Below are 6,144 nucleotides of genomic sequence, written 5' to 3'. Positions count from 1 at the left end.
CGTCCATCCCAGGATCGGGGTTGGAAAGCTCCTCTCGGACACGCCCAAGGCCAAGAGCTCCATTTTCTTTCCAACTAGAGGCCCGGTGCACGAAATTCGTGCATGGGGGGGGGGGTGTCCCTCAGCCCAGGCTGCACCCTCTCCAATCTGGGACCCCTTGAGGGATGTCCGACTGCCCGTTTAGGCCCGATCCTATTGGGATCGGGCCTAAACGGGCAGTCGGACATCCCTCTCACAATCCAGGACTGCTGGCTCCCAACTGCTCGCCTGCCTGACTTCCTGATTGCCCCTAACCACTTCTGCCTGCCAGCCTGATCACCCCCTAACCACTCCCCTGCCAGCATGATTGATGCCTAACTGCTCCCCTGCCAGCCTGATTGCCCCTAACTGCCCTCCCCTGCAGGCCTGGTCACTCCTAACTGCCCTCCCCTGCAGGCCTGGTCCCCCCCAACTGCTCTGCCCTGCAGGTCTGGGTCCCCCCCAACTGCCTTTCCCTTCAGGCCCGGTCACCCCCAACTTCCCTCCTCTGCTGGCCTGGTCACCCCTAACTGCCCTCCCCTGCAGGCTTGATCACCCCCAACTGCCCTCCCTTGCAGGCCTGGTCCCTCCCAACTGCCCTCCCCTGCTGGCCTGATCACCCACAACTGCCCTCCCCTGCTGGCCTGATCCCTCCCAACTGCTCTCTCCTGCTGGCTATCTTGCGTCGGCTATCTTGTGTCCACATGGGGGCAGCCATCTTGTGTGTTGGAGTGACGGTCAATTTGCATATTGCCTTTTATTAGATAGGATCTTTGAAAAATGGATTCTAAAGTAATACCTGTTCCTTTAAGACAACGCGGAAAACAGAAAAGTGAGGGGGAGGGGGCGGGGTAGCAACCATAGCAACCATCCCTACTCCAGAACAACAAATATGCAATCAGAAACCAACTTGACATTTTTTTTGAACTTCCATGTGAATTTTTTGTTAATCCTCCCCAGAGAATATTTTTCCATTGATTTTTTTAGAGAGCATAAGAGAGAGGGAGAGACAGACAGAAACATTGATGTGAGAGAAATGCATTGACTGGTTGCCTCCCACACTCGCCCTGACCAGGGTCTGGGCTGGGGAGGAGCCTGCCACAGAGGTATGTGTCCTTGCCCGGAATCGAACCCGGGACCCTACGGTCTGCAGCCTGATGCTGAGCCACACCAGCCAGGGCTGATGTGAATTTCTGATTGCTGTTGCTCCTCACGAGACTTTGTATTTCATTGTCTATTCGCCTCTTGCGTTCTCCTCCCCAGAAGAGCCCAGGTGAGCTAAGGTAATTATTGGGAAATAACAGTCATTGCAAAAAAAAAAAAAAAAAAAAAAGCACGGACTTCATTAGGGAAGCCACCACCCAGCGGGTGTGGTCTAAATGCCACCCTGCCTGGGGAGGGAGAAGTCCCAGGAGGCGAGTGGCCATTGCTCCCAGCCCCATCCCTACCCACCCGGCCCCGGGCACTGGCCTCCGTCTGCTTCTCCAGAGGCCATGGAAGTGTAGGCAGGAAAGCCAGCGACGCGGACCCAACGGGCTGGCTCCGTGGACGTCTCCCGAACGCACAGTGAGTCTGCCTTCCCTTTGAAGAGGTCGCGGGCTTCTCATCGTGTCAGGCGGGGCCTCGGATCGCAGGAAGGCCCCGAGCGGGTGGGCTCCTGCAGAGTTCTGGGAGCCCCAAATCTGGGAAGCAAGCCCCCGCTCATCTTCATGGGTGCCTGTTTCCCTGGTGCCGCCCTCCAGTGCTGCTCTTGGGGACAGTCCTTGGTGGCTGTGGGGAATGGCCTGTCTTGGGAGACAAGGGGGCCTCCAATCAGGTCTGCCCCTGCCCCCTCACCCCCCGGCGGTGGCCACACCAGCCTTGTCTGGGAGCTTCCCGCGTCTGTTCGGCTCCCTGAGGTGGAGGCTGGGTTCCTCCTCCTGGAAGGGGGGCTGGTTGCAGGCACTTGCACAGAATCGCTGGGTGCCTCAGCTCCCACTCCCATCTGGTGACATGCTGGGTGTGAGCTCAGGTCGCTCCTTTGTCCTCTCTGGGACTCAGTTTCCCCTTTAGAGCACAGGTGGCCCTGAGGTTGATGCTCACCAGCCCTAGGATGCTGTGAGGGCAGGAGGCACGGGCCAGGCACAGAGCTGACCTTGCGGGAGGGTTTGGAGAGGCCGGTGGGCTGGTGGGGACGCTGCCTCTCAGGAGAGCGCCGTGTTGGGGCTCCGAAGGCCGCAGGTCGGTCGGCAGCATCGGCACAGGCCAGTCCTCAGGCCTGGCTCACGGCCCGGTGCCTGGCACAAAATAGCAAGGGCTCAGAATATTTCTTAAAAGAATGAAGGCAGAGGCCTCCAGGGCCAGACTGGAGGTGAGGTGATGTGTTCTGTGTTGGTTCGCAGGAGGGAGGACCCAACGTACCACAGCGGTCAGGAGGTTTAGTTCCTGGGTCCTCTCTCACCTCCAACAGAGTTAGGAAGGTAGGGCTACCGTCACGTAGCTGGCACTCGCTTTACAAAATCATAACGCCCGGCCGGCGTGGCTCAGGGGGTGAGCATCACCTAGGAACCAGGAGGTTGCCTTTTGACTCCCAGTCAGGGATCCAGCCTGGGTTGCGGGCTGGATCCCCAGTCGTGGGTACAGGGGAGGCAGCCGATCAATGATGCTCTCTCCTCATTGATGTTTCTATGTCTCTCTCCCTTCCTCTCTGAAATCAGTGAAAGTATTTTAAAGATCAACAATAACCACTTAATGTGTCTAGAGCAGCCGTGGGCAAACTACGGCCCGCGGGCCGGATCCGGCTGTTCTATCCGCTTCTCTTGCTCTCCCCTCCGCTCCTTTACTTTGAATTTATATTAGTTCACACAGACACTCCATCCATGCTTTTGTTCCGGCCCTCCGGTCCAGTTTAAGAACCCATTGTGGCCCTCGAGTCAAAAAGTTTGCCCACGGCTGGTCTAGAGTGATCTCCTCTTAAAACGATGTCCATGCCTTAGAACAGCGGACCAGACATGCCGGAGCCTCCAGCCCAGGGCTGCACGCTGGTCTCCGCGAGGCCAGTGCAGTCGCTAGGAAGGACCGGGCGTCACTAGGGCAAAGGCAGTTAGTTCGTCCACGTGCTGTACCCCCGGGAACTCCGGGAGGCCTGGGGTCCCTCGGGCAGGAAGCCTACGGCCAGCCGGGGCAGGAAAGGGCCCGGCAGTGAGCGGCACTCCAGCGGGCAGACGGCTCACGAGGCTCACAGGATGGGAACTGGTCTGAAGGACCCTGGAACTCTAGTCTCACTGGCTTGTGAGGACGGACACACGTACACTTTCCTGCCCGTCAGTCTCACGGCGGGAGAGGCTGCAGAGCGCTGTCCCATTGCCCGTGTCCCCGGCTGCGCGTGGACGTGGATGAGTTCTTTGGTTTATCGCTCCTCATCCCCGGCCCCACCTCGAGGTGTCAGCGTGCTCCATGCTGGAAGTGCTTCCTAACATCGCCCATGTCACTGTCCCCACCCCTTCCGTGCTGATTGGCGGGTCCCAGTTGCCAAGCTCATCAGGATGGTGTGGGACGTGGGAACCCCTCCTGCACAGACGGGGGCGCGAGCTCGCCCCGGCTCCGGCTCTGGCTCTGGTTTACTGCGGCCGCCTGCTGGCTGGGAGCTGTCGGCAGGAGGCGTGCCTCTGAGTCCCTGCTCTTTTCTTTCTGGACCAGAAGGAAGCCATTCCCCCGGGGCCGGGGGGGGGGGGGGGGGGGGCGGGGTGAGAGGGAGGAGGGGGAGGAGCACGGGCTCCGTTCTGTGTTTTCTTCTTCATTTTGTTTACTTATTTTATCTAGAGACAGTCCCCACCCCCCTCACCCTCCCGCCCACCCATGCACTCCAAAATAAAAACCGGGAGAGAGTTGCTCAACGCGGGAGGCTGTCCACGCATTGGGAAATAACCAGCCGCCCAGCTACGTTAATTGATGGAATAAACAAAACGAGCCTCAGGCATCTGGGACTGGTACCCACCCATCTGACAAGTGTGGGTCAGTGTAGGGCCTGTGGTGACGGATGGGAAGGCCAGGCTGTGGGCAGTCGGGGGCCTGGGCAGGCCTGTGCTCAGATCCAGTGCTTAGAGGTGGGGGCAGCTGAGACCTGGCAGGTGCACTGTGTCCCAGGGCTGGGAGCTGTGGAGCAGCAGCGAGTGGGGAGGAGGCCAAAGTCACCCCCCTCCCACCCCCCCCCACCCCCCGCCATCTAGGAGATGACAGTTTTGAAGCTCTGGAAGGCAAGGAGGCTGCCTGCCACCCTCCAGACCCTAATGTGCAGGCTCCTACTTCCATAATCAGTTCTTGTTCCTAAAACTTGGTGGGGGTGGGGGTGGGGGTAGGGGTGGGGGGGCAGAAAAATGTCGGGGGGTCCTGCCTGGGCATCGCTGTAAACCGTGAGGGTGTCGGCACCAGAAAGCGCTCCTGGATGGAGCTCCTCGCAGTTTCCTCCCGGCTCCGGGCCGGGTCTGGCAGGGGCTCTGCGGCTTCGCCCCACCTGGCTGGTGAGCCCCCCGAGGGTGTCCTCTGAGCTCCTCACGGATGTCTCATCCCCGCCACCCCTGGGCTCTGGGAAGTGGTGCCCACGGAGGGCCATCACCCCACGAACGTGAAGCTCCTGTTACCAACCCAGCCGACTCCTCCCAGCCCAGCCCACTCACCTGAGACTGAACCCATCCCATTTCCCATGTCCGGTTCCTATCTGAAACACCTGGGGTTACTAATCTTCTCTTCTCTAATCTATTTCCAGACCATCTCTGAGCCTTTGTTCACCACCAGCTATTTTTAATTTTTACTGGAAAATACGTGTCATCAGGAGGGGAGGGTGCTTAGACATCACCAGGCTCGGGGGACGGGGGTGGGGAAGGAGTTCTCCCCACAGTGTCACACAGCAACGGGCGTACAGTCAGGGCGGGACTCCTGACTTCTTGGCACATATACCAAGTGGCTCGATGGGTTGGGCATCGTCCAATGCACTGAAAGGTCATGGTTTGATTCCTGGTCAGGGCACATGCCCGGGTTGTGGGTTTGATCCCTGGTCGGGGTGCATGTGGGAGGCAATTGATTGATGTTTCTCTCTCTCTCTCTCTCTCTCTCTCTCTCTCTCTCTCTCTTTGTAAAACTCAATAAAGACATATTTATACTTGTATTTGTCAGGATGCTTTTGGTTTCACGTAACTGACCACGTAATTCTCACCAGCATCACTGGAAGCTAGCGGCAGGGGCTCCGGGGGGCCCTGGTGCGCACCCTCTTTACATTCTGGCTCTGCCCAGGGTCACTTCTCTCACTGGGCACATGGCTACGGAAGCCCCTGGTGTCCACACCTTCCTTCCCAGGACCCCAGGCGATGGAACAGGGCAGCGTCCTAACATGTCAGCCAGGAGCCTGGGATTCACCCTCCCTGGTCACTTCCATCGCCCGCCCTCCCTGACCCGCTGTCAGGGTGGAACTCACTGGGACTGACTGCATCCGGGCCAGCTCCTGACCAGTCCCTAGAGGGGAGTTGCGGTTACCCAACCAGAGCCCCTTGGGTGCTGGGGGCGCTGGGCTGCCTGCGGGAATGGGGTGGGACATCAGGGGTATATGCACTAGCATGCTCTTACTCCCCCACGAGCCTCTTGAAGACCCATTTTGCTCTGATGATGGCTCCATCCACAGTACCCGGCGTAGAGGGTTTGGGGCACAACCCACTTGGGGAAATGGTGCTTTCCCATTCAGTCAATAGAAAGAAGCCCCTCCACTTGGCTCTGGGGGACCTGCTGTGAGGTGGGCCGCTGACAGCTCACTGTTGCCCTCCCCACTCCAGAAAACTGCCCTTGTCTGATAGCAAGTGACACCCCAGCCCTTGCACCCCGGGGCAGACCACAGCCACTAACGGACGGATCCCCTCTGAAAAGCCAGAACCCTTGCCTCATGGGCGCAATGCCGCCATGTGCTTTGGCTCCAGGGCCCGTCCCCTGTGGATCAGGTCAAGGCAGGATGTTACCTGTAGCCAGCCACGTCCTCCTGGCTCCTTCCCTTGCCTGACCTGCTTCCCTCGCTTCCCAAGGAGCTCCTCCTGAGAGCACACGCTCAATAAGCAATTCACGCTTGACTCCTTATTTCAGTTCTGCTTCTCCGGAGCCCACGCC

At 59.0% G+C, this 6,144-nt stretch overlaps 1 long non-coding RNA gene across 1 annotated transcript; it reads right to left on the bottom strand.

Moving 5' to 3' along the window:
- Nucleotides 1-751: 751 nt before the first annotated feature.
- LOC308236632 lies at nt 752-3,687 on the bottom strand. The gene is made up of 3 exons (XR_013959310.1): nt 2,419-3,687; nt 2,101-2,294; nt 752-1,700 (listed from the first exon to the last, which is right to left on the bottom strand). It is a non-coding gene; the product is annotated as an uncharacterized lncRNA (long non-coding RNA).
- Between the last annotated feature and the right edge of the window lie 2,457 nt (nt 3,688-6,144).

This window comes from Plecotus auritus, assembly GCF_963455305.1.
Source record: "Plecotus auritus genome assembly, chromosome: 1".
Lineage (NCBI taxonomy): Eukaryota > Metazoa > Chordata > Mammalia > Chiroptera > Vespertilionidae > Plecotus > Plecotus auritus.
This window is presented reverse-complemented; position numbering and strand designations above follow the sequence as displayed.